We start from the raw sequence: 21,560 nt of genomic DNA, 5'->3' as shown, positions 1-21,560 counted from the left end.
ACACCCCCCCCCCCCCCCCTTTACTCTGGATTGGGACCCTCCCCCTTTTTAAAATGGCTGGATCCGCCACTGCGTACCCCCTCCCCTGAATCAACCACTCAGAAATGTTCTTAAATGGACCCAATCAGTGTTTTCCATTGCTCCTAGTTGTTTTTGAAAAGAATTGCCTTTAAATCGGTCCAATCAGTGTTTCAAACTGGTCCGATTTGTCTGTCAACCTAATCCGAGTTTCTTTAAAACTGGTCCGAGTTTTCTTGGTCCGACTTGTCCTAATACCGTTATTCAGTGTCTCGTTTTGACAAAAACTTCCTGCTCTTCTCGGAATTTAAACTGCTATCGACAGACTGCAAACAATTCTTTTTCACCAAGAAGACGTCATTTCAATGGCTTTAAAGGGTAAGTTTTTAATATTTCTGTTATATCTGACTCGGGTGAAGAAATGACACATTCATTTTAGGTGATTTTAAAAATATTTTTGAGTTTGAACACAGTTTGACATATTTCCTGGTTTCCATATCTCTCCTTCTTTGTATTAATGTTCGGAACAATGACTGAGAAGATAATTTCAATTGAACATTTAACATTTAACTGAGTAATTATTTTCTTCAAGGTAAAAATATTTGTGAAACTAAATTTGAAAGTTAGAAGACAGTAAAACATTGAACTGTTCAATAGTTTTTAGACACTAGGCGGCGCTGCTGTTTGTCCACTTTTTTGTAAACAAGTATTTTTTTTTTATAAAAAGCTTGTCTGAACACTTGTTTCTATCCATGGGAAGAACCACTATCAACGTATGCAGGGCCGTACTACATTGAGGCAAATGAGGCAAATGCCTCATGTAAAAAATGAAAAAAAAAAAAAAAATGAAACAAAATGGGGTTACACTAAAGACCTGAAAGTGGACCTGAAAAGACCTGAAAGAATACGACTAAAATTATTCAAATTGCATAACTTGTTTTATTATTGGATTGAATTTCTTCAAGTTGGAATTTTATTAATTGTAAATGTCCATTTTTCATTATAATTTAAATGTTTTAAATAAAAAACAAATTTTTGATGCCAAAAGTTGGACTTAAACAGTCAGGGGACTTACTTAAATGAGTGATTTTCTAAATCACTGATTCAAGTAACATTATTTCCATAATGGTTGAAAGTAAGAGTTGTCTTTCTTTAATAATCACCTATTTAAGTAGTACAAAATAATCACTAGAAGAAGTGATTTAATTTTACTGTAGCTTTAAATATAGAATACTAATGATCCAGGGACTAATTATGTTTCTAAACTTATCAGAACTAACATCTGTGTTGTCTAGGATGACCAGGTCATTTCAGGTGATGACCTTGTACTGAATCTAGGATAATGACATAAAAATCACTTGTTTAAGTATCATACCTCAATTTCCTTCCAAAAAATCACTTCTTTAAGTATCATTATTTAAATAACCCCCACTTATTTCAACACCCCCGAACAGTGAAATTTTTATCGCGAACAGTAGAATTTTATTACATAATCTGAAAGATGGAACCTTGACCTTTACAGGAAAAATACTCCCATTGCTGGGAAAAATCTGTGAAGAAAGTATCAGTTCATTATGTAAAGCCATTATTATAGCATTTTTTCAACTAAAATAGAATTTGCAGCTAAATAATAGCATCAAAGGCATAAACCTTGATACTTAAAAGAAGCAAAAAAATCTTTTTTTTTTCAATTTTACTAATGAAAAGATATTTTTTAAACCTATGTGTTTAAAATTTTGGTAAAACTACAAAATCACAATTTGTGACAAAACTTCAAATTTGTAACTCAAATAAGTGATTTAAAAATCACTTATTTCATTAAGTCCCCTGACTGTTAAACGGAGAAAAGAAAAGACCTGAAGGGACCTGAAAATCTATGGTCGGACTAATTCTAACTTCAATAACTTTTTTAATATTCAATGGTTATCTTTCAACTTTAGATTTTGTGAAACTTAAAGCTCAGTATAATGTCGATAAAATAAAAATAAAATTATAAGAAAAATATCGTTGGGGTGTGAAAACTCGGACCTAAACGGAAAATTTAATAACATAAAAAAAAAAATTGCTTGAAAAGACTGCGGTCAGATTTATTCAAGATCTTTAACTGTTTTCAATCAATCTCCTTGAAATATGAATTTTGTTATAGAAAAGGTATAATATGTCATTAAAATGATAAATAATTTTTTCGAAAATATAATGGTTGCATGAGTTACAAAATTTGGACCTTGTCGGGGAAATAAAAGACATGAATGGATCATAGGGGTAGATGTATTTAAACTCGCATTGTTTTTTCTATTTGTAATGGCCTGACCATTAAGTATAACCGACGATTGGGCTCAAGGAGAAAAGACTATCAGGTGCTGATACTTTAATTATGAACCAATCTGACATATGGTAAAAAGCTGAAAAACAAATAAAATACAATTTTACAATGTGTTCAATTAATGTTATTATAACGAAATGTCAAAGGTAATTGAAAGCACAGTCCGTTGAATGCGAGAAAATGTTGTACTTTCAAGGACAGATAAATTCCAGGTATTTCACGGAGAAAAGGTTCAATCATACGAAAGGCAATTTGAAGGCTTCAAAAACAATGTTGTAAAGTTAACTCACTCTGTGGTTAGCCACGAATTGTGTCCTAGATGACGTTTGTCTTTGAAAAGTTCTCCAGAACTGGTATGACCTTGCAATGTTCAGTTTGAGAGAGGGAAAGGTAGCGACGGTACGATGTTTTAACGTTAAAGATGAATTATCCTCCTAGGTTGGAACACATAAATAGATTAAGAATATAATCAAACGAACTATATAAATTACGGAACGGTGTAACAGAATACTCCCCGTCTGATGTCTATCTGATATCACTTTTCCATAAATTTTTCGAATATGTATACAAGATTTACACAAATGAATTAATCCCAATATAAATTGAATATATACAGGTGAAATGTCCACTATTTCGTGTGAGAAATATCAGATCTTAACGATTTTTCACTATAAAGGTTCCTAATAAGTACGTTCCACGTGAAACTGGGTAGGCACAGTTTTTTGTCCTTTAGAAGAAGGGTGTCTCGGACGACATTGTTGTGTTCTGTAGAATGTTCTATTACTGCTGTATCGATAATGGGAACTGTTTTCTCCAACGTAGTTAGACGGCGATGACGATCGAAGATAGATCGAAGTATAACAAGAGTTAGTAGTTGGTTGTCTTCCGATTTGGCGATATGACACATCTTTGTGAGTATCAGACGAAATTAGGCGTTTCGTCATAACGTCCAATCCTGCAGATCTAGTCGCTCTATCTGTAGAGTGGCGTCCTCTATGTTTGATTTTGTCGTAGTAATGTCCAAGAAAAGGTGTTACTCTGTGACGATGTCCAGATAAGACTACTGGTTCCTTTTCACTTATATTCAAGTCAGATTTGACAATACTGCTTCCTCCTCGTAGTAGACGTTGCTCATGCAATGGCAGATTGAGATTGGCAAGAGGCCCTTCTTTCGGAATAGGTTTGTAAATGCTATTGATTTCCTCTCCATGAACTTTAGGTTCTGTTGATTTCGGATTGAAACTTTCTTTATCTATAGATTTTTCTATAGAAGTCACAGATCTTGCTTTTAGTGACGCGAGTGATGTCCCTTTAGATGAATTTGTGCGTTTACCAGGCTTGGTACTAGGTCCTGTACATTCAAGGGATTGCATTGAATGCGATTTAGCGACCTTGGCATTCGAATGAAGGTTTGTGTCGTTATACTGAACAACAATTGGATTCTTGTCCTTGACGGCTATTTCCGGTCTTGAGGCAAGACGTTGTTCTGATTCCGTGATTGAAACGTTAGTTATCTTTGTGTTGACTTGAATAGGAGAAGTTTGCTTGTCAATGTATGTATTTCCAATTATGACCCAACCAAGTCTCAACTTTTGGGCAAATGGAGTTCGGGATGGTCCTAGGCGTTGTTCAAGGACGTGGTGTGCCTCTATAAGGTCCCTTCCAATAAGGAGAAGAATTTGACAACGTTCCTCTATTGGTGGAATGCTTCCTCTGAGTTCTTTCAGATGAGGATGATGCATTGCAACTTCAGGAGTAGGAATTTCGTCTCGATGATTGGGAATATTTTTACATTCAATTAATGTAGGCAGATCAAATTGTACGTCACTATGTACAGATTTTATGACGAAATCTTTTCCTCTTTTCCCGGAAGTAGCTACTCTGCCGGAGCATGTCGTAAGAGAGTAGTTTTCAGGTTTCTCCCGAACGTTAAACAGACTGAAGAATTCAGGCGAGGCAAGAGACCGGTTGCTTTGGTCGTCAATAATGGCGTGCATCCTGATAATTTTGTTTGTCTTGTCCTTGTGGTACACGTCCACAGGTAATATCTTGGCATAAGATTTCTCGCTCTTATGATCTTTGTAGATCTCTGTGCAGATCGAACTTACAGAGGTTAACTTTGTTTCAGCTGACTCTGTCTGCTCCCCGCCGTAGGCTTGTCTGGGTGAGCTAAACTGGGAACTTTCAGATTGTTGTGGTCTAGTGATGTGAAGTGCTGTGGTGTGTCGTTCACTTCCACACTCGTTACAACTGATACTTGCGTTGCAGTCCCGACTTCTGTGTGTGGTTGACTCACAACACTTGTAGCACACATTGTTTTGTCTTAACAGTTCCTTGCGTTCCTCGATTGGTTTGGCTCGGAATGCTCGGCATTCATTCAAGGTATGCTTTGTCTTATGTAGGATACACAGATTTTGTTGTTGACTGCTGTCTTCAGTTTGCTGTTCAACAGCCGTCTTATGGACGTTGACTTTAGAGTACGTCTGAGGTGTGAACCTTGGCGTATAGTCTTTTGTATTTGGTGTTACTTTTGATCCAAAGATGAACCCAGGATCGTTCTTAATTTTGCTCATTTCCCTGATGAAGGCAGAGAATTCTGTGAATGGCGGAAAGGCAACTTCATATTTGGACTTGTATCTTGAAGCCCTTGTTATCCACTTTTCTTGGAGTCCGTATGGTAGTTTTTCCACAATAGGATTTATACCGGACGAAGAATCGAAATAAGCAAGCAAACATCCCAGCTTGGGATTTTCCTTGTGATATTCGATTTCTGATAGAATATCAGACAAGTCATAAAGACGTGCGTTATCTTTGTTCGTCAAGGTAGGAAAATTGACGAGTTTACTCGTGATAGAGGCTTCCAACATTTCTGGAGCACCATATCGCTCATCCAGTCTTTGCCATAACCTCTGTAAGCCTCTAGTAGGGTTGTTGGCATTTGATGCCCTAATACTCATGGCATGTTTACCAGACTCTGGCCCTAGCCACTTTATCAGTAGGTCTATTTGTTCCGAGTCAGAAACTTGTAATTCGTCTATGACGTTTTTGAAGCTAGATTTCCATGTATGGAAGGATTCTGCCTGGTCATTAAAATTTGTTAGCCTGGAGAATAATAGGTCTTTGCGTAAAAGAAATCTAGTTATCTCCGACGTGGGATTGATTTGTTGCTGGTATACTACAGGGTTCTCTTCTATTACGCCTTGTTTTGGGTGTGAAACAGGGATCTCTTCTATGACGCCTTGATTTTGGTGTAAGACAGGGATCTTTTCTGAAACGCCCTGTTTTCTTATGTTAGTTATTGTTCCCAGATCTGGGAATGCATTAACATCTGGTGACTTAGCACGTGTAGGCAAGACCTTAGGTGTTTGTGATGGCAAGTTCCGTGCCACAGATGGCACGAACGCTGGTGCTTCGTGGCTCAGCTCAATTTTAACAGGAAATTGCTTTTTCTTTTGAGGACCTGTTACTTCCTTTACAACAGTTGATACAGGAAGTTTATTGACAAAATCTTGCACACGCTGGAGCGGGTCTTCCTTTTCGTTAGGGAGATCGCTAAACGCTTGGCTATCATCGTATTCCAGGATACGAGCCTCGGCTTCTGCGGCTGCAGCTTCTCTCTGTGCTTCAAGAAGGTTAAATTTGGCTTTAAGCTCGACCTTTTCCCGGCTTACTCGTGCGGCTTCTTGTTGCATTTTAGCCTTACGTTGAGCGACTTCTTGTTCCATTTCAATTTGTCTGGACAGGGCTTGTTCCTCTAACATTGCTTCCTGTTGTAGGATAAGGGCATGTTTTTCTACAAAGGCTATTTTAGACTTGGCAGCCTCTGCCTTGGCACGCTTTCTCCGTGCTAGGCTTGACATGTCTGACACGTTAGAGCTACCACTGCGTGAGGTTTTCTTACCTTTTGACCCTGAGGTCCTTGTTTTAGTTGATTTAGCCTTAGTGAGGGCAAGGCGATGCTCGTGTAAAGAGTCCATAGCCAGTTCCACTTTGGACAGACGGAGATCCAATGTAAGGTTACATGCGTCTATGTCTTTTTGACTGTCCAACGTTCTGGTCCTTTTTAGAAAGTCCAGATATTCGTCTGTGAGCCTACGATAATTTGTACAGGCTTTTACAGGATTGTCCTGGGCTGTTAAGACTTGCTGAAGTTCATTGGGAGGTGTGGTGATTTCCAATAACTGGGTCGTTATATCTGACCAAAGGACCTCTAATTCCTCACAGAACTTGTTACGTTTTTCTGTGTAGGCTCCTTTACCTTTTTCGGTGAGATCCCGTACTCGCTTAGTCTCGGGATTTTCATCTAAATGTGTGGTATTAGACGGATTTTGTAAGAGTTCTAGATCTGGGACATTTCCCTCTGGGGCATGTATCTCTTCTTGTTGTTCCACATGACTTGGATCCATGTTGACTCAACGTTGTTGGGTTGCTGCCGAGTACGCACAAGCTGTGTTGCGTAGTGTCAAGGTAACAGCTACGAACGATGCTCCGTTGTATTTCCTGTTCAGGAGATGTGTAGACAAGTTGTTGTCAATTTACTGTACGTCAAGGGATGACGCGTACATGCAGGGCTCAACAGGTAGGTTGTTATGTAGCTGTATAACTAACGTGGAATGGCGTTATCTGTGAGACACAACAGGCAAGTTGTAGACTTTTTACTGTAATGGCCTGACCATTAAGTATAACCGACGATTGGGCTCAAGGAGAAAAGACTATCAGGTGCTGATACTTTAATTATAAACCAATCTGACATATGGTAAAAAGCTGAAAAACAAATAAAATACAATTTTACAATGTGTTCAATTAATGTTATTATAACGAAATGTCAAAGGTAATTGAAAGCACAGTCCGTTGAATGCGAGAAAATGTTGTACTTTCAAGGACAGATAAATTCCAGGTATTTCACGGAGAAAAGGTTCAATCATACGAAAGGCAATTTGAAGGCTTCAAAAACAATGTTGTAAAGTTAACTCACTCTGTGGTTAGCCACGAATTGTGTCCTAGATGACGTTTGTCTTTGAAAAGTTCTCCAGAACTGGTATGACCTTGCAATGTTCAGTTTGAGAGAGGGAAAGGTAGCGACGGTACGATGTTTTAACGTTAAAGATGAATAATCCTCCTAGGTTGGAACACATAAATAGATTAAGAATATAATCAAACGAACTATATAAATTACGGAACGGTGTAACAGAATACTATTTGTTTTTACTTTAGACAAAAGTCAGTCTATTGAAGAGAACGAATGACTCTATATTTATACAAGAACATATTTGGATACAAAATACCTTGTTGATGATGAATCTTGGTCTGACATCATAAAGAAAAAAAAAGATTGCCCGTTGAAATTATTCAAACTAATTCAATTAACTTGCTTAAACTGCATTAAAATATATTAAAGCAGGTCTTACACTTTTTTATTTATAAAATGAAAATAATAGTGTTGCCTCCCCATAAGGGAGCTACCATTTGATTTTTATGGGGGGGCTAGGATGAAAAATTGTGTCCTGCCTTTTTATTTTTCAGTCTATTCGGTCCTGCCTTTTTTTTCTTAGCTTATCCTGACTTTTTTACAACAATTGTCATCCTGCCTTTTTTTTTTTGCCAAGTTACTCATCCTGCCTTTTTTTTTTACTCAAAATCCTGTCCTGCCTTTTTTTCAAATTTCATCCTAGCCCACATTGGCCCATGTTTAATTACACGAACGTGTGCCGGTTGTAATTCACACCTTTTGTAGACTAGACAGTAATTGGATCATTAGTCTAAATAAACTTTTCACTTTAATCTTTTAAGTGGATTATCACTATATCTTGTTACACGAACATAATGGCAGCAGTCCTTTTGCGCCAATTACTGTTTTTTTTTCCAGGGGTATCATTTGCGCCAAATCTTGTTTTCCAAATGCATCAATTGCGCACCCCAACGATATTTTTCATATAATTTTATTTTTATTTTATCATTATACTGAACTTTTTGTTTCACAAAATCAAAAGTTGAAAAATATCCAACCATAGATTTTCAGGTCCCTTCTTTCTCCCTTCAGGTCCAACTTTTGGCATCAAACATTTGTTTTTAATTTAAAACATTTCAATTTTACTGAAATATGGACATTTACAATTAATAAAATCCCAACTTGAAGAAATTCCATCCCATAATAAAAAAGTTAGATTGCAATTTGAATAATTTTAGTCGTATATTTTCAGGTCTTTTCAGGTCCACTTTCAGGTCTTTAGTGTAACCCAACAAAATGTTGTTTTCATATATCTAATTGTTTTCACGGAAAGTGTCTTGCAAGAAGCAAGTTCTCCTCACTCTCTGGTGTATCCCCTGAATGTTTTTCATTATCCAATTTCAGTAGTTTTGATACCTCATGTTGACTTGAACAACAAAATGATTTGACCGCATTGACCAAAACTGACCATATGTGCACTTTAATTTGTTAATCTATGTGCCATGTATACATGCATAGTAAATCAGCCATATTTTTGTGTTAGATTCAATACAATACAATGGACAGCAATATTGCAATACAATAACAAAAAATTTTTGTTCGCATGAATTTAGGGTGCCAGCATGTCCTCCTTTTATTCAAAATATTGATACATAACAAAATTTCAGTAGTTTTGATACCTCATGCTGACTTGTACAACAAAATTATTTGACCGCATTGACCAATATCACATGATTCGGGTATACAACAACGAAGTATTCTTATCACATGATTGGGGTATAAAACAACGTAGTATTCTTATCACATGGTTGGGGTACATTTTGTATAAAACAACGTAGTATTCTTATCAGATGATTGGGGTATAAAACAACGTAGTATTCTTATCACATGATTGGGGTATAAAACAACGTAGTATTCTTATCACATGATTGGGGTATAAAACAACGTAGTATTCTTATCACATGGTTGGGGTATAAAACAACGTAGTATTCTTATCACATGATTGGGGTATAAAACAACGTAGTATTCTTATCACATGGTTGGGGTATAAAACAACGTAGTATTCTTATCACATGATTGGGGTATAAAACAACGTAGTATTCTTATCACATGATTGGGGTATAAAACAACGTAGTATTCTTATCACATGATTGGGGTGTAAAACAACGTAGTATTCTTATCACATGATTGGGGTATAAATCAACGTAGTATTCTTATCACATGATTGGAGTATAAAGCAAAGTAGTATTCTTATAAGTTATCACATGATTGAATTGGGGTTAAAAAAAACGTAGTATTCTTATATTATTTTGAGTTCATATGTTCAAAAAACATGAAGCCTAAGTTTGCATATATTCATATACAATGTACATGTACATGATGTATGTACAATTACAGTTTTGCATCAAGGGGTTCGATCATGCATATTAAGGGCATATACGATAGTTTTGATCCCGTATTTACAGTTCGATGAAATTTCCATATAGGCTATTTTCTGCCTGATTAAATCAAATATGTAATAAAAAATATACCTTCATGTGCTACTTTTTGAGTAAAATGAGATAAAAATTTTGTATATTTGCTTAAAATTCGGATTTGTGGCGGTATTTTTCCTTTCGAAATAAAGTCATAACTTTTTTTTTTAAAAGATAAACACAAATTGTTTTTTGTTAAACATGTTAAATAATTTGTAATTTCTGTATTTTATAAGTATCCTAAGAAAATATATATGGATTTTTTTTTCAGAAATAACTCATATTTATCAAATGGTCATGAATTGAGAAAAAAACGTCATTTTTGCTGTACAAATGTATATTTATCAAAATTAATAAAATTGCACTATTTACAGTTTTATAAAATTTGGTCCTTATAATCTCCGTGCAAAATGAAACAAAATGTCGTTTTAAAAATAAAGGTCCATGCACTCGTTTTCAAATTAAATCCAATCCCCCCACCCCCTGATCTGCCACTGTTGCTGTCACTAAATTTGTAATTTTAAGTAAATTTTGCAGTTTTTGGCTATAATCTTTAATCTTGAATATTATTGAAGATAAATATAAAAATGTTCAGCAATGTAAGATCTACAAAAAAGTTATATGACCAAAATTGTCAATTGACCCCTCAAGAAGTTAATGCCTCTTATAGACAATTTTACACTATTCGTTCATCATAAAATCATGAAAATTGAGAATGGAAATGGGGAATATGTCACAGAGACAACAACCGGACCAAAGAGCAGATAATAGCCAATGCAAAGGCCACCAATGTTTGCTAACATTTAAAAAACCTCTCCTCTGAAACTACTGGGCGTAATACTTCTTAACTTTCACTGAATGTTCCTTACGGCCTAGCCATAATCAGATGTGCATTTTGTGTTTCACATGAAGTCAAAAATGAGTATCATGAGTATCACGGGACACCTCAGGAAAAAACTCTTTTAATATTTTGGTTCAAAAATGGTTTAAATTATGAAAAATAGCCATCATTAGACTAACACTGGAAGCATTTATATAATTACAAATGTACAAGCAGCTTTTTGAAGAAATATTTAATATTTTTATTAAACATTTTTTGTTAAATAAATTGTGTTTAAAAACTGTCTATTTGTTTTCGAGCCTGCAACTTTTGTTGCAGAAATCTCGACATAGGGATAGTGATCCGGAGGCGGCGGAGGCTGCGGTGTTAGCTCACTTCTTAAAAGCTAAATATATTAGAAGGTGGAAGACCTGGATGCTTCATATTTTGTATATACATGTAGATGCCTCATGTTACGAAGTTTCTGTCAGTCACATGTCCATTGTCCTTGACCTCATTGTCATGGTTCAGTGACCACTTGAAAAAAAGTTCAGATTTTTATACGACCACAAAAAATTTTAATTTTTCGTCGTATATTGCTATCATGTTGGCGTCGTCGTCTGCGTCATCGTCGTCGTCCGAATACTTTTAGTTTTCGCACTTTAGTAAAAGTGAATAAAAATCTATGAAATTTTAACACAAGGTTTATGACCACAAAAGGTTGGGATTGATTTTGGGAGTTTTGATCCCAACATTTTAGGAATTAGGGGCCAAAAAGGGCCCAAATAAGCATTTTCTTGGTTTTCGCACAATAACTTAAGTTTAAGTAAATAGAAATCTATGAAATTTTGACACAAGGTTTATGACCACAAAAGGAAGGTTGGGATTGATTTTGGGAGTTTTGGCTCTAACAGTTTAGGAATTAGGGACCAAAAAGGGGCCCAAGTAAGCATTATTCTTGGTTTTCGCACCATAACTTTAGTTTAAGTAAATAGAAATCTATGAAATTTAAACACAAGGTTTATGACCACTAAAGGAAGGTTGGGTTTGATTTTCGGAGTTTTGGTCCCAACAGTTTAGGAATAAGGGCCCCAAAGGGTCCAAAATTGAACTTAGTTTGATTTCATCAAAAATTGAATAATTGGGGTTCTTTAATATGCCGAATCTAACTGTGTATGTAGATTCTTAATTTTTGGTCCCGTTTTCAAATTGGTCTACATTAAGGTCCAAAGGGTCCAAAATTAAACTTAGTTTGATTTTGACAAAAATTGAATCCTTGGGGTTCTTTGATATGCTGAATCTAAAAATGTACTTAGATTTTTGATTATTGGCCCAGTTTTCAAGTTGGTCCTAATCGGGTCCAAATTAAACTTTGTTTGATTTCATCAAAAATTGAATAATTGGGATTCTTTGATATGCCAAATCTTACTGTGTATGTAGATTCTTAATTTTTAGTCCCGTTTTCAAATTGGTCTACATTAAAGTCCAAAGAGTCCAAAATTAAACTAAGTTTGATTTTAACTAAAATTGAATTCTTGAGCTTTTTTGATATGCTGAATCTAAACATGTACTTAAATTTTTGATTATGGGTGCAGTTTTCAAGTTGGTTCAAATCAGGATCCAAAATTATTATATTAAGTATTGTGCAATAGCAAGAAATTTTCAATTGCACAGTATTCAGCAATAGCAAGAAATCTTCAATTGCACAGTATTCAGCAATAGCAAGAAATCTTCAATTGCACAGTATTGTGCAACATGTGCAATAGCAAGAAATTTTCAATTGCACAGTATTGCGCAATAGCAAGAAATCTTCAATTGCACAGTATTGTGCAATAGCAAATATTTTCAATTGCACAGTATTGCGCAATAGCAATAAATATCTAATTGCACAATATTGTGCAATAGCAAGAAATTTTCAATTGATTGGAGTTATCTTTCTTTGTCCAGAAAAGTAGTTGAATCAACTTAAATCATTGTTTTATACAATATACAATGTATATTCACTTTTACTACCAACTGATAAATTAAAACAATCTTTACCATTCAGTGATAAGGCCGAAAAAAAAAAGATCGATGTTTCCAGTAACCCGACCGACCCTGTTTTTTAGCCCCGACCCTAACTTTTTTATTGGATCTTCAAAAAAAAAAAAAAAAAATTTTATCAACCGACCCCGTTTTTGACACAGGCTTCTGATAGATGACATAATATTTTTTCTCTCTTGCTTCTACTTGCATAGAAAGCCAGTAAAACATTTTATTAATGTCAAAAGGTATTCCAAATAGGTTAAAATCCAAGAAATTTGCACAGCAGGTGCTTCAAAAACATTGCAAATGGCACACTTCCGGTTTTTGAAACTAATTACGGATCCGGACTTGGAAAAACCATGATAATTTTCCGGATTTCATTTACGATGTCAAAAAAAAAAAAAAAAAAAAAAAAAAAAGAATTCCGACCTACCGACCCTATTTTTCAAAATGATGTTACCGGAAACACATATCTTTTTTTTTTAGGCCTAACAAGCACCTTTTGTTACATTTTAATATTTTATGATGTATTTAAATGAGTAGTTATTGTTGCAAACTCCATTAGAAATTTGAATTGAGATCAGTTTTGGAAAAAGGGAAAGGGGGATGTGAAAAAAAATGGGGGGGGGGGGGGGGGTTTAAATTTTTCTCATTTCAGATTTCATAAATAAAAAGAAAATTTCTTCAAACATTTTTTTGAGAGTATTAATATTCAACAGCATAGTGAATTGCTCAAAGGAAAAAAAAGTATTTTAAGTTCATTAGACCACATTCATTCTGTGTCAGAAACCTATGCTGTGTCAACTATTTAATCACAATCCAAATTTAGAGCTGAATCCAGCTTGAATGTTGTGTCCATACTTGACCCAACCGTTCAGGGTTCAACCTCTGCGGTCGTATAAAGCTGCGCCCTGCGGAGCATGTGGTTTGTAATGTTAAATTCTCTCTTACTGTAAGTAATAGGATAACTATATTTAGTATGTGCGTACCTTGCAAGGTCCTCATGCCCGGCAGACAGTTTTCACTTGACCTCGACCTCATTTCATGGATCAGTGAACAAGGTTAAGTTTTGGTGGTCAAGTCCATATCTCAGATACTATAAGCAATAGGTCTAGTATATTTGTGTATGGAATGATTGTAAGGTGTACATGTCTAGCGGGCAGATGTCATCTAATCTTGACCTCATTTTTGTCGAGCCTGCAACTTTTGTTGCAGAAAGAGTTAATTTTAGCTCGACATAAGGATAGTGATCTGGCGGCGACGGCGGTAGCTACGGCGACGGCGGTAGCTACGGCGGCGGCGGTGTTAGCTCACTTCTTAAAAGCTATATATTTTAGAAGGTGGAAAACCTGGATGCTTCATATTTTGTATATAGATGCCTCATGTTACGAAGTTTCCGTCAGTCACATGTCCATTGTCCTTGACCTCATTTTCATGGTTCAGTGACCACTTGAAAAAAAAGTTCAGATTTTTTGTAATGATAAATTCTCTCTTACTGTAAGTAATAGGATAACTATATTTACAATGTAGTATGTACGTACCTTGCAAGGTCCTCATGCCCGGCAGACAGTTTTCACTTGACCTCGACCTCATTTCATGGATCAGTGAACAAGGTTAAGTTTTGGTGGTCGTCCATATCTCAGATACTATAAGCAATAGGTCTAGTATATTTGGTGTATGGAAGGACTGTAAGGTGTACATGTCCAACTGGCAGGTGTCATCTGACCTCGACCTCATTTTCATGGTTCAGTGGTTATAGTTAAGTTTTTGTGTTTTGGTCTGTTTTTCTCATACTTTATGCAATAGGTTTACTATATTTGTTGTATGGAATGATTGTAAGGTGTACATGTCTAGCGGGCAGATGTCATCTGATCTTAACCTCATTTTCATGGTTCAGTGGTTATAGTTAAGTTTTTGTGTTTTCGTCTGTTTTTCTCATACTTTATGCAATAGGTTTACTATATATTTTGTTCATTGTTGTTGTGTGGAATGACTGTAAGGTGTACATATCTAGTGGATAGATGTCATCTGACCTTGACCTCATTTTCATGGTTCAGTGGTCAAAGTTAAGTTTTTGAGTTTTGGTCTTTATCTAATACTATATGTCATAGGTCAACTATATTTGGTGTATGGAAATACAATGTATTTTATGATCTATATGTCAGTGGTGCAGGTTTTATTTGACCTTGACCTGGTTTTCACGGTTCAATGCTCAGTGTTAAGTTTTTGTGTTTAACTTTTGGTCTTTTTTCTTAATATAAACTATACATGCTATAAGCAATAGGTCAACTATATTTGTTGAATGGAAGCATTGTTAGCTGTACATGTCTGCCTGGCATATCATGGTTCAACTGACCTTGACCAATGACCTCATTTTCATGGTTCAGGTTAAGTTTATGTGACAGTCGTAATAAAGCTTTATATTTAGGAGTATATATTATGATCTATATGTCAGTCGTGCAGGTTTTATTTGACCTTGACCTGGTTTTCACGGTTCATTGCTCAGTGTTAAGTTTTTGTGTTAAACTATAAACTATAAGCAATATGTCAGCCAAATTTGTTGTATGGAAGCATTGTTAGCTGTACATGTCTGCCTGGCATATGGTTCATGTTAAGTTTATGTGACAGTCGTAATAAAGCTTTATATTTAGGAGTATCAACATAATATCAATGATTAGTAAAGAAGGCGAGACATTTCAGTGTGTGCACTCTTGTCTTTAATGGTTACCTTTAAGACTAGTGGTCACCAGTTTCAGATTTTTTGGTCATTGACAAAGACGTATGTTTAGAATTATTGAATATCAAACATTTCAATTGGAAAAAAAATGACAAGAACATTTTGACTGACCTTTGAAATATTTGTGTATAGACTATTGATTTTATTTGTGCATGATTTGTATCTATACTTGTGTTTTTAATTATTACGAAGGATCAAAATCGGAGATTGAATGCAGGCCTCTACATTAACATTTTTTCTTACTTGTCCCTTCGGACAAGTGGCAAGAAAATCAGTTTGTCCGAACTCTTAACTCACTTGTCCGAATTCATAATTGAAAATCTAACATATTGATGATTTATGCAATAATAACACTTGGGCTTTGATTGTACCTAATAATTGGAGCATTTTGTAATGTTATATGAATACCGCATCAAAATACATTTCATTATTTCAGAATGAAAGTTTTTTTGCAAGACTGTGTTCTCTGACTCAATGTCACTATCATTTGTCAATCATTAAATCATCATTTCTTCCCAAACCACTACGTTCCCCTATGGACCTATTCATTCTTTAGTAGTGGTATGGGTTAAACCAAGGATGTAAATACACCTGGCCACCTTGAACATGTATATGAGTAAACCTTTTTAATTTATTGATGATGTCAAAACAAGCTTTTACAATTTATTTTGATTTGTATATACATGTACATTGATATATGATCATGAAGTACATACACATTTCACTAAAAAATCTGCCTTTTAAGATTGATTTTTTTTCATCTTAAATTTTTATATCACATGTCATAGATCTTATCAAATAAAACCTCTTTTAATGTATTGTTATGCATAAAAGCAAAATCAAATGAAACATACTTTAATTTAATATTTTAAAGTTTAGGTAAAACTCCATATGGAGGTGCTCCTAATTCAAGGAAGCTTATACTAAGAAGATACATTAACATTGGTTTCTTTCCCCTTACTTATATCCCCCTGGTCAATGGCTGCCAGCATGTTCAATACTCCAAGGCCAAGTTCGGATGGATATCTAGAGCAGATTGGATTTACATGGTTATATATATATAACACCTGCTATGATTGGATATATCTTTTCCGCCATTAACACTCGAGGAGCCCTGGGTTGTGGCTGGGTTCCTAGAGAGCGACTCGATATCCCGGATGTTATGACGTCAATCCAATCAAATTTGAATGTTCACATATTCAGAGTAGGGGCCTTGTACTTCCGGTAATCTAGAGACCTTACTCTGCTAAATTATTTACCGTTCATATGGAACTCTAGTCAGAACTGAAGTTCCATCCGAACTTGGCCCAAATCAGAGACATATTATACAAGTTTTATATGTCTCTGGTTCAATAAATGAATAATTATTTCATTAAGTATGATCAATAAAACAATCATTCATATTTTTGGGAATGTATAAGTCTTGAATTTGATCTATTTTTATCTGACCTTGATTTTTCACTTGTCCCATCGGACAAGTAGTATGGTGAATCTACTTGCCCGACACCTGTGTGCACTTGTCCCGGACAATCGGACAAGCGTTAATGTCGAGCCCTGTGAATGGAAAAGGCACACTGTTCATTGTATCTAGTTTAAAATCTCATACCGTATTTCATGCATTCAAAATTTATGACGACACACTCGACCTCGATGAGTCGAACCTCAGATGAGACGAATACTTTGGTCCGGTCCCTTCGATTTCGACACAACAAGGTTCGACTGTAGTTCTATTAAAGTTTGTTTTGTGCCTTTCTGATGTCATTTACCAGATTAAGGGGATCGCCAGTATTCTAGTTCTATTAAAGTTCGTTTTGTGCCTTTGTGACGTCATTTACCAGATAAAGGGGATCGCCTGTATTCTAGTTCTATTAAAGTTCGTTTTGTGCCTTTGTGATGTCATTTACCAGATAGAGGGGGATCGCCTGTATTCTAGTTCTATTAAAGTTCGTTTTGTGCCTTTGTGATGTCATTTACCAATTATATGGGGATCGCCTGTATTCTTGTTCTATTAAAGTTCGTTTTGTGCCTTTGTGATGTCATTTACCAGATATTTTAAGGGGATCGCCTGTATTCTTGTTCTATTAAAGTTTGTTTTGTGCCTTAGTGATGTCATTTACCAGATATTTAAAGGAGAGCGCCTATATTCTAGTTCTATTAAAGTTTGTTTTGTGCCTTTGTGATGTCATTTACCAGATATTTAAAGGAGATATATTCTATTTCTATTAACGTTCGTTTTGTGCCTTTGTGATTTCATTTACCAGATAAAGGGGATCGCCTGTATTCTAGTTCTATTAAAGTTTATTTTGTGCCTTTGTGATGTCATTTACCAGATAGAGGGGGATCGCCTGTATTCTAGTTCTATTAAAGTTCATCAAGCATCTGTAATCGTCATTATGCAGGATTAACTAGAAATGATATTTGTTCCTTAAGTACCTGATTACAATTCCCATACAACAACAGTGCTGATTATCATTTATAAGAATTTAATTTGCTGAATAATATGTGCAATCCGTAGCATTATCATTTTTTCAACCAATCGCTCAACATTATAAGGAATAGAAGAAATATCAAATAAAAATGATTTTCTTATAGTTGTGACCAGTGTTATCTATTTAAGAGATATATCTTATCACACTGCAAGGAGTAAGATACGAAAAACGTAATACAAAAACTGATTTAATTTGATTGGCTTATCCAGTATCATATGACCATATCTATTATTTTTACATGATTTAAATTTGATGTTAACGTTTATTTGCAGATTGTTATTGACCTGTGGCAGCTGGTATTAACGCCATGATGACACCCTTTGAAATAAGCTGAAGTTAGAAATGGAGTTTTATGAAGGATAATTTGTAGTTGTTAACAGTTTCAGGACTAGAACCAACAGACTTCTGTTTGGGACTTTGGGTATTTAATCATACTCGGTATATATATATATTTCTGATGTATAGGTGTAAGTGTCTCTTTTTGAACATTCACTACATCAAGTCTTTTTATAAGTAATATATAAAATCTTATTAGCTTTGATGGCATGAGCCAAAGAATAAAAACATTGTCATTGCAACAGATAAACAGACATTATTTCCGGTGATCAAACTTGCTAAAGGGGAGATAATCAAATTAACTTTCATCAATATACTGTCCATTTACTGTCTGTGTGCCTTGTCAGTGACTTACAGCTAGACAGATATTGTTTCTGGTCTAACATGTTAGAGGGGAGATAATCAAATTAATTTTATTAAGGAATTACTGTAATATTTTTTCTGTCCATGAAGAAATTTAACATTAAAAATTTGGTGCACACTGAATAACGTGCGTAGCGGGTTATTTAACAGTGTACACCACATTTTTTATGTTATTTCAAATACACAGAAAAAATATCACAGACATTTCTTATAATTTAATTCTAAATTCAATTTTAAGCCGTAGAAAACCATGAAAAAACGTTGATGACGTCACGGTCACATGACTAAATTATGTATATGGGCTCATAACAAAATAACATCAGCCAATCAGAAGACGCGTTACATCCAAAATTAAATCATTTCTATAATACATACATTATCATTTCTATAATACATATATATACTGTCCATTTGACCATGTGCCTTGTCTGTGTAACAGTTGGACAGATATTGTTTCTGGTGGTCTAACATGTTCAAGGGGAGATAATCAAATCAACTTACTTCAATATACTGTCTGTATGTCCATGTGCCTTGTCAGTGCAACAGCTGGACAGATATGTTTTTGATGGTCTAACATGTTAAAGGGGAGATAATCAAATTAATTTACTTCTATATACTGTCCTTTTGACCATGTACCTTGTCAGTGTAACAGCTGGACAGATATCAGGCGCGGATCCAGAGGGGGGGTTCCGGGGGTTGGAACCCCCCCTTTTTTTTGGCCGATCAATGCATTTGAATGGGAGCATATAGCTGGAACCCCCCCTTTACTCTGGGTTGGGAACCCCCCCTTTTTTAAATGGCTGGATCCGCCCCTGGATATTGTGTCTGGTGGTCTAAACATGTTAAAGGGGAGATAATCAAATTAACTTACTTCAATATACTGTCTATATGTCCATGTACTTTGTCAGTGAAACAGCTGGACAGATATTGTGTCTGGTGGTCTAACATGTTAAAGGGGAGATAATCAAATCAACTTACTTCAATATACTGTCTATATGTCCATGTACCTTGTTGTTGTAACAACTGGACAGATATTGTTTATGGTAAACTAAAGTTAACATGTTAAAGGGGAGATAATAAAATCAACTGTCTTTAGTAAACTTATGTCGGTATGCCTTGTCAACCCTTTACTTCTTTGCAGATGATGGATACATTAACCTTTACACAGTGGAGAAAAATTATGACCTAAATCAATGGTTAAAATATTAGAATTATAAACTAATATATATATATTTAAAAATTTGTTTTTTTCTTTTTTTGCAGGATATAATGGAAGATTGGGATAAGGTAAGATTTTCTTCTTAAATTTCGATAGTCATGTGACCTATTTTTGTCTTTAAACTGTACAGAAAGCTACATGTGTGTAGTTCATTGTATTCATAGAGGGATTGCTTGATTGTTGGTTGCTTAACGTCCAGTTGCAAATATTTCATGCATATTCAGGACGAGAACAAGTTCACAATAAATACAATAGGTAGGTCTTGTCATAATAGAGGCCGTAAGGGATGATGGTCAGGGAGATTCATAGAGGGAAAATAAAAGAAAATCAAAATGACAAGAGTTATAAGAATTGTGATGGACAAAATTTCAAGGAGTAAACCTGATACATTATACAGCGTCAAAAGTTTTTGTGTTTTCTCCAAAAACTCTGAAATTACAAACAACAATTACACTGTCTTGTTCAGTTGTTGTCACTGCATTTGAGAAGTAAACTGTAAAAGTGGACATCATAAGTAGAATAAATCAGACTATAAAAAGTTATTTGTTAATTTGTTAAATAAAAATGTAACATTGTAACACAACTGACACTATAATTACCAATATACTTACTTACTTACTTAATTTGAATTATTTCATATATCATACCTAATTATTATGTGCAGGAGAGAAATGCTTAAGTTTTGTTTTACTTACAGAAACTTTGTACAGCTGCTGAAAAGGGAAACATTAAAGATGTGGAACTATCATTAGGGAATGGAGCTAATTTGGAATATAAAAGTAGTTATGTAAGTGAAGTAGAAATAATTAAAAGATATTTGCTTACAGTTTACACAAGGTCAATGATATATAAATCTGTAAAAATCAGCTGAACGTTTTAATTACGTTCTATCAAGGAAATATTAAGTTTCTCAATGATCAAAATTAGTGTTTGTCAAACTGCTATATATATCCAATGAAATTTTTCTGATAAAGTGTGTAGTTCAAGTTTTTATATTTTTGTCAAAGGGTCAAGGTCAATATTTTGTCAACATTTTATGAAAACTAAACGAGCCAAATTAATTTCAGTCAAGGTGTTTGGTACCACTTTAATGAATGTTGGTTCTAACCATTCATTTGATCACGCTCTGGTCATTTAAGTTTGTTTTGTATTAATATCAGGTGAAATATGTTAAAGTTCCGTATGGACGATCGAAACAGATGTTAATTACTGGTCATCAGAAACATGTCATTTTAAATATTATACAAACAAGTATGTGTGACACCTGATAATAAAACACTCCTGTAGTGAATATGACATGTGACACCTGATAATAAAACACTCCTGTAGTGAATATGACATGTGACACCTGATAATAAAACACTCCTGTAGTGAATATGACATGTGACACCTGATAATAAAACACTCCTGTAGTGAATATGACATGTGACACCTGATAATAAAACACTCCTGTACTGAATATGACATGTGACACCTGATAATAAAACACTCCTGTAGTGAATATGACATGTGACACCTGATAATAAAACACTCCTGTAGTGAATATGACATGTGACACCTGATCATACATCTTTCATTGACCACTTCTGTAGTGAACATGACATGTGACACCTGATCTTACAACATTCATTTACTACTCATGTAGAGAATATGACATGTGACACCTGATTATACATCATTCATTTACCACTCCTGTACTGAACATGACATGTGACACCTGATCATACATCTTTCATTGACCACTTCTGTAGTGAACATGACATGTGACACCTGATCATACAACATTTATTTACCACTCCTGTACTGAA

At 34.9% G+C, this 21,560-nt stretch overlaps 1 long non-coding RNA gene across 2 annotated transcripts; it reads left to right on the top strand.

Moving 5' to 3' along the window:
- The first annotated feature begins 231 nt into the window (after window positions 1-231).
- On the top strand, window positions 232-20,548 carry LOC143083967 (uncharacterized). Of its 2 annotated transcripts, none has more exons than XR_012980957.1 (4): window positions 232-396; window positions 18,107-18,272; window positions 19,797-19,820; window positions 20,450-20,548. It is a non-coding gene; the product is annotated as an uncharacterized LOC143083967 (long non-coding RNA). The 2 variants fall into 2 exon arrangements; XR_012980956.1 differs by having other exon boundaries at window positions 238-396; window positions 18,107-18,255; window positions 20,450-20,536.
- Window positions 20,549-21,560: the final 1,012 nt, after the last annotated feature.

This window comes from Mytilus galloprovincialis, chromosome 7 (genome assembly GCF_965363235.1).
Source record: "Mytilus galloprovincialis chromosome 7, xbMytGall1.hap1.1, whole genome shotgun sequence".
Taxonomy (NCBI): Eukaryota; Metazoa; Mollusca; class Bivalvia; order Mytilida; family Mytilidae; genus Mytilus; species Mytilus galloprovincialis.
This window is presented reverse-complemented; position numbering and strand designations above follow the sequence as displayed.